Genomic DNA, 8,034 nt, shown 5'->3' with positions numbered 1-8,034 from the left:
ATTGTTGGTTTCATCTCATTTACTCGTTTTTAAATATGAGTAAAAAGATATCCTTATTTTAATAAACCTCTAAATTTTAATATAGCCAAACAAACATTATTTTCCTTTATAATTTCCTTCTAATGCTTCAATGAAAATCAACACCGTTCAGCCAGCTTACTATGTGCTGGGTTAAGATGGGTAATTCTTGGTCCCCTGCCTTTAAGGATCTTATAATCTATTGAGGTAGGAAAATGTATGGATAACCAGAAATAACACAATATGATGAAGACTCCTAACTCTGGGAAACGAACTAGGGGTGGTGGAAGGGGAGGAGGGCGGGGGGTGGGGGTGACTGGGTGACGGGCACGGAGGGGGGCACTTGACGGGATGAGCACTGGGTGTTATTCTGTATGTTGGCAAATTGAACACCAATAAAAAATAAATTTATTATTAAAAAAATAGACTACAGTATGTTCCAGTAAGATCACTGAAAAGGGAACCCCTAATCCTTGCTGGAGTCAGAGCATCCTCCTCAGATGTTCATAGATATTTTCCGACATGGGACTGTTAGCAGAGAGTTGAAGTGGGATAATTAGGAACATCATAGAGCAAGAAGGTTGTAAAAAAAATGAGTTTGGAAAGCCCTAAAAGCCCAATTTCCTGAGATCAAAATTTGCCCGAAAGTAACCTCGTGTCTCTTTAGAAGGTTAGAGCTGTGACTGCAATTTTCATTTCTCCTGGTACTTGACTATTCCGAAAACTCTGTCAAATAAATGAAAGGAGACAGACCCCCCCACCCCCCCCACCACCACCAGTTCAGCCTGTGGAGCTCAGGTGGCCTCGAACCAGCTGCTGAGGATGAGTCACAGAGTATTCCCTGGTGCTTTGTTGCCTGGAAATGGGAAAGGTGCCCCTGACTATGGCTGTGACATTTTGAAGGAATCCCATTAGCAGTCTAATTGAAACTATCCCAAGGTTCACCTCTTGGATCCTTACATTCTTGACCTTAAGAGTGAGTTGCAGTCTAAACGTCCAGGGGGAGATGTGGGGTGGGAAGCTCAAACCAGGGATTTTGATGGGTGTCCCCGTTGAGCTCAGCTGTGTTTACAGGCTGTTGGGAAGAAGGTCAGGGGCAGGTGTCTTAACGGGCTCAGGAAGCAGCGAGAAGTTGATGATGTTTAGGGGAGTGAGGATGGTGGGTAAGTGGGAGAAGAATGAAGACGGGATGGTTTGGAGTCACAGTGAAGATACAGGGATCAACACATGGTAGATGACGGGTGTTAGTCTTAAACTTGATAAATCTGCTTCGTGGGCCTCAAGGACGGAGGATAGCTTTACCTTGTTTCCTGCAGTCCACAAGCATTCATGGAACTGAGAAAGCAGCTCCCTTCTAGGCACTGTCCCTGACCACCAGGAATGTTTCACAAGCACAAACCTTTAAAAATGGAAGCACATTTGAAATTTGAAATTCAGATATCAACATTAGGGTTGTTTTAGTTCCCTTGTGTACTTGGAGTTTGGAGGTTTAAGACTTTAAAATTGCAGTTAAGACGTTTAGTTTCTTCCTAGATTTACCTCCCTGCAGGTGGCTGCCACCAGGTGAGAGCTGGAACTAGATACCGCTGTCAGCTGTTCGGCCTTCCTGCTCTCGGGCAGGTGCAGCTGAACACACACCATCACAGCCCGGATCCTCACTGCGCTCACCTATAAATGAAATACGATGGACAGCGGAAATGAGCCCTCTTACTAAATCACAGATTCCCCCCTACCGAAAGCACAGCTGCAAAACAACAAGAAAATACGTAAGTGCTAACTGATCCATTACCTGTTTGAGAAGATGACTCTGATTTTGTTCCCTGGTAGCATTTCTTCTTACCCAAAGTCTCTTTTCTGAGAAACTTCCCCAGCAGTTACACTCTGTCCGTATGTCGTCAGTTTCTTAGGCCAACACATCACTAATTTAGATAAAAGTCTTTTATTAGATGAAGTAGCCTAGTTATAGTGTTTTTGAAGATTCTTTAAACCTATTTTGCAATAAAGTAGGGTGTAAATAATGAGCGGTGCCCTAACTCAAGCTGTCATTCTTCCAGACCTTACCTGACAATCTGAATGCAGCTGAGAAACTCTGGGCCTCGGATGAAGTTCTGGGAAGGACTCATAGAGCCAAAGCTGGGGGTGGAGACTTGAGCAATGATGTAGGGTCTATAAATGTGGACGGTTCACAGCTTACCCCTCTCTTAGGAGAGCATGGTATGTACTGCACTATCTAGGGAGCAGCAGCATTCTGGGGTTAGTGTCCACCTGTAGGTCTTGGGGTCTCAGAGAAGCTACGGCAGAAAGAATAAATAAAAAACTGAATTTGTCCAAAGTAGAGGAGCCTTTGCAACAATCTATTTGAGTAGAGCAAATTCCTGGCGGGTTGAGACTCTCTCTGCTCAAGAGCCATGGCTGACGTCTTAACCACTCATGATGTCCCCACATGCCTGTGCCCATCGAGTTCCAGGACTTCCTCGTGATCCTTCTGAGCCAGAACGCCAGACAGTGGCTGCGTGACCCAGTCTCCCTTGAGGAAAGAATTGCTGCGCAGCTGCCCGAAGTCTGGTCAGTTACTGGCCTAAGGATCCTTCAGGGTCTGTTTCATCTTTTGACCCGAGGTCATGCTCCTCTGGGGAGCCCCTTTTCAGTCCCTGAGCAGGGCTGTGGCATAAGAGCCCGGACATTCCTGCCCAATCTGGGACTCCCAGAGGAGGCACTCTGTGCTCCGGAGCTGCTAGATGGGCTGGCAGAGCTGCCTCCCTCTGATCAATCCTACTTCTCCGCTTCCTTTCACAGATGTTAGTCCTTAATGACCCTTTTGCTTTCCTGTGTCACATCCGCCAACACAACTACTAGTCAGCTTTGCAAGAAAAGACGTACCGGCACTTACTGAGCACCTATCCTATGTCAGGAATTGTTCTAGATTATCAGTCTGTACTCTCTTTTTGAATCTTCACATGACCTTATGTGCTAGGAACTATTATTATCTTCATTTTTTTTTAAGATGCAGAAACTGGAACAGATGGCATAAATTACTTGCCCAAAGTCAAACAACCAGGCTGACTCAAGATTTGAATGTTGACAGGCTGAAGCTAGTGCTTCTAACAGTTCTCCCCGTTCTCCGTATTTGCCAATCCTGGGCCAGTTCAAGCACGGTAGCCACCTTTCAGTACCAGCATGTAAGCACGCGGATTTGCTAAATTTATATTTCCAGCCCCTAGTACGTTGCCCGGCACATAAAAGGAGCCCAATGAAGTTTTGATGCTGAAGTGAACAAAGGGGAACTGCACATCCCAGAATCCCAATTAGGTAAAGGAACGTAGCACAAAAGACAGTGAATACTGTGGGGAGGAGATAATGACTGTGTATGGAGTAGACGTGACACGGAAGGAGACAACCTACAGATTGTGAAACTGTGCACGAGCTTTTATAATTTTGAGCTCCTTCCCATTTTAGCCTCCGCTAGTCTGGGGGGCAGGCCGATGTGGGAGAGAATATGGAGCAGTTAACTCTAATATGTTGGACCTTGTTGTATGGATCTGTACTTTCCCTTAACCAAACACAACAGCGTCCTTTAAACTGTAATTGAGATATTGAAAGTTAAGTCTTTCCTTCCCTTCCCTTCCCTTCCCTTCCCTTCCCTTCCCTTCCCTTCCCTTCCCTTCCCTTCCCTTCCCTTCCCTTTCCTTTCCTTTCCTTTCCTATTATTATTCTTATTCTTTTTTGGAAGGATAGCAAGTATTTCTGAAGGGAAGTTGATTTTGTGCTTCAAAGTATTGTTTGGAGTCAACTACCGTCTTTCTCCTCCTTTTTCTCATCCTCACGTTGAAATCCATACTAGGCTGGGAACTCTGGGGGTACAGGTTAAGATTCAGGAACATCCCTAGACATCTACGCCGGTTGTTTGCTTTAGGGATTGGATCACTGGGGCCCTGCTAGTGACATTAAGCCATGATATGCTCATAGGTGGCGTGCTTATCAATTGATGAGGTGTCATAGGTGCATCTTTGAAATGCATCCCGTTTTGAGAATCTCTGCGCCATTTTAGGTTGATAAGGAATAATATTCTTTTGTTGTAAGGTTGTAGAAGGAGTAATTGATAGGATATACATATCCATGTGCTTCATAATAGGGATTTAAAATCCATCTCTTTTTTGTTTTTTTGGGTTTTTATTTATTTATTTATTTTTAAATATCCATCTCTTTAATCTTTGATAGAAATGCTATCTTAAAGCTTTACTTTAATTGTATTCTTAATAGCCAAAGAAGTGGTTTTTCGCTTCTGTCTTGGGCTGTTGTGTTTTCATTTCCACCAGTTTTGCCAGTTTCCATCACTGACATTTAAGCTTTTGTGCTCCCTTCAATGCAAATAACAGGAAATGCTGCAACCAAATCCAAAGGGGGTTAACTAAGAAGCAGACTTTCTAATTTGAGATTTGACACCCATCTCACCCTAGCATAAGGTCTGGTAAATATTCAAATGGATTATATTTCTTGACGGGACTTCTATTGAATTTTAGAAAGAAGGATCAAAGCGTTGAGATTTAAGTTCTGATTCTGCATATTTCCTTCTTAAACTATATCGAAATCCTCTGAATATTTTTCCCACAAGAAAGTTTTAATAAATCCTCAGTAAGTCATTTCCACTAGAGATTTTGTCTTTATTACAGTGAAGAGACTAGATATTTTAATTCATGGTTGGGTTCCTGTTCCAGGGCATCTAAATGCTCTATTTTTTAGAACATGAATGATCAATTGGCTAACTATATTTCGTGATTTAGTATAACTCCCTATAATTCATATAGGGAAGACATTTAATTAGTTTCTTCTCCATATCCTTGGAACATAGTCTAAAAGTACAAATATACCCTGGAATGTAATAAGGATGATAATAGTAGCAAAGCAACATTAATTGTGGCATCTAATGTTTATTGAGTGCTTAATATGTCCTAGGTACTTTGCCAAGAACTTTACACGTATATGCACGTATATGCACGTGTATATATATGTGTCCGTCCATGCGTGTGTTTTCATCTAAGCTTCGTAACAACTCCAGAAAGTAGTTACTATTATTACCCAGAAACTGGAGATGAGAAAATGGAAATTCAGAAAAAAATATATATATAACTTGCTTAAAGCAATGTTATAGTGACCTATCTGGAATACTGTGACTCTGATTCATTTCAGATCACAGGTTCTTAACCATTAAGTACTACGGCTAATAAAAAGAAAAAATAGAGGTTGCTATAGAAGGTCTATTGTAAGGAATATATTTATCTGGGGACTCCTAGATCTCAGCATTGGAAGAGACCTTAAAGGTCATTTAATCCAGTCACTGATTATTTTGGAATGAGATTTATTTAGTTAAGATCTTTGCAAGTGCATGGCATGGAGGAGAGGAGACCGGTTTCTGTCATAGATCGGACAACTTGTTATAGGTCTTCTTAAAAAATCTCTTTGTGTCTGAACTTTTTAATGCATAAAATGGTCATAATGACATTAGCCAAACCATCCCAGAGCTGATACATGAGTTGATAGGTATGGAAATGCTTTGAAAAGCGTCATATATTACACTACTGTATTACAGAGATGCCTTTACGTCCTTACCCCATAAAGAAATTCCAATTTGACTTTGATGAAGGTCTTGAAGGAATCAGTACCTTCCCTTATCTGTACATTTAATTACAATAAAACATCGTAGAAAGATGTTTGTGTCCTGTACAAACCTCTAATGTAATATGTATAGCATCTAGGTTATATTCAGAGATTAATCGTATGTTAAGATTAAAACATTAAGTAATAATTATCACACGTTAGTACATCTGGAGAATATTTATAGCATTAAATTTTTTGAAAAATCATTCCTAAAGCTTCAAAAGCCAGTCTGTGCTTGGTCTAACCCTCCTGCTAAGTGATTAGATTGGACACAAATAGAGAGGATGGTTACGTGTCTATTGACCCTGAAGTAAATATCAAAGGACACAACAATATTAAATTCCAGACATAATAATCCAAGTGTATGAAAATACCTGAATCCCGAGTAACTGTCTCTCCTTGTAAAAAGTGACCGCATTAAAGAAGGACAAGACATGTCTGACAGATGGGAACGTCACTGTCTTTAAAACTCATCCCTTCCCCCAAGCAGGAAAGACAGGAGCATGGACTTTTTCAAACGTCAGCTGCTAAATTCTTATTTTATAAAAAAAATAATAATAAAAATAAAATGAATAAATAAATAAATAAATAAATTCTTATTTTATTCTGCTTGGTACAAAACAGCATTAGTTCATTCATTCAAAAAGCCATTTTTTGAGTACCTGCTATATACTAGGCAGCACGGTAGGCTCCAAAGGGTGCCGGACATAAATCGTAGAGATTTTCCCTGAAGAGTCCACAGCCCAGGGCAATAGGTGGACACAGAAATCAACTTCGTAGAGAGAAATTGCTAAGGCGGACATTGTCCTTGAAACAATGTCCCGTGTGGGAGGAAACGTGCCCGAAGGGACGGAGGCCACAGAACTCTGGAGCACGCAGAACAGTTCTGTGCTGCTGATTCTGAAGCATTTGAAGGTCACTGAAGGAGATAAACCTTAGAGGGAGTTAGAGTCGTGATGGTGGCCTGGAGCCGAGGGGGAGGTACAAGGTGAGAGAGGCTGTGGGAGCACGGCCCGTGCCATGCATTCTCCGACGTGCGCTTCGCGTTGTGGGCCACTCGCCTTCAAACTTGCCAGTCCCCATTCTCTTATTATTGCCCTAGTTTTTGAGTCCTGCCTCTCCCTCTGTCCCCCCTCCCCCGCCCCGTCATTGACTCCTCGTCTACTTGCTCTCCTAGGGTGAGCTCATTTATGGTTGCGCGTGAACGACCCCCGAGTGTTTGCCTCCAGGCCAGTGGGCCCTGCTCAGCCGCCGAGCATTCTCTGAAAATCTTACCGAGGATGGACGTTATAATGGGCCGAATTATGTCACTCTCCCGGGATCCCCCCAAATTCATATGTGGGAGTCATAATCTCCAGTACCTCTGAATGTGACTATATTTGGAGATAATCTTTAAAGAGATTGTTTCGTTGTTGAAGTTAAAATGGACTTACTAAGGTGGCCCTAATCCAATACGTGTGGTGTTTTTGGAAGAAGAGATTAGGGTAGAGCATGGACACACAGAGGGGACACCTCATGGAGGCACAAAGGGGAGACAGTAATTCACAAGCCATGAAGACAGGCCTCAGAAGGCTCTAGCGCTCCCGACATCTTGAGTTTGGACGTCTAGCCTCCAAAGTTGTAAGAATATTGACCTTTGTTGCATAAGCCCCTCCGTCCGTGGTGCTGTCCCAACTAGCATAGACGTCTCCCGCCTGACACACCTAAAGTGAAACTGCACCATTGCTTCCCTCCCGGGCATTGAAAATCAGACATTTATAGGGGTTAAAGCCCAGAGGTAGCCTGAGAGGGAGTAGACCTCCCCCTACAACGTGCACCAGGGCAGCCAAATATGGGAAGGACACTTATGAGTCCCTGGAGATCAGTACCAGGTTGGAAGTCAGGATTGATGTCAGGGCCATGAAAGAGAAGTAAGAATATAGAGATAAGCAACTAGAAAAGGTAGTCACCACGTGAAATCCCACATCCATATACACGTTTCCCGACTTTCTGTCACGTGACTAATATGCATTTTTGGGGCAATCACAAAACATGTTACTATCATATTATATTATTATTATTTAATATGCTTTTTATCACCTGTCAACGTGCTATGACTAGATTTATTTTTCAGTAGATATAGACAGATAGACAGAAAGACAGATAGATAGATAGAAAGACAGACAGATAGGCAGACAGACAGACAGAGAGATTAGATAGATAATTAGTTATATAGGATTTATCCCCAAGCTAATAGCATCTCTTGCTTGAATTATTTCTGTGGGCTATTACCAAATCTCTCTATTTTTTTCCCCGCTTTCTGGCACCGTTGACCATTTAGCCGCCAGAGCACTATTTTTAAATGACGCTTACAGGGTAATA

The 8,034-nt window shown here is 42.2% G+C and overlaps 1 long non-coding RNA gene across 2 annotated transcripts; it reads right to left on the bottom strand.

Annotated features, from left to right (window-relative positions):
- Nucleotides 1-782: 782 nt before the first annotated feature.
- LOC112667984 (uncharacterized) lies at nt 783-6,568 on the bottom strand. 2 transcript variants are annotated; one of them, XR_003141367.3, is made up of 4 exons: nt 6,336-6,568; nt 1,808-1,937; nt 1,558-1,686; nt 783-1,417 (listed from the first exon to the last, which is right to left on the bottom strand). It is a non-coding gene; the product is annotated as an uncharacterized LOC112667984 (long non-coding RNA). The 2 variants fall into 2 exon arrangements; XR_003141366.3 differs by having other exon boundaries at nt 783-1,686; nt 6,336-6,565.
- Nucleotides 6,569-8,034: the final 1,466 nt, after the last annotated feature.

Source organism: Canis lupus, chromosome 21 (assembly GCF_003254725.2).
Source record: "Canis lupus dingo isolate Sandy chromosome 21, ASM325472v2, whole genome shotgun sequence".
NCBI lineage: Eukaryota > Metazoa > Chordata > Mammalia > Carnivora > Canidae > Canis > Canis lupus.
Note: the sequence above shows the minus strand (reverse complement) of the source record. Positions and strands in the feature narration are given on the sequence as shown.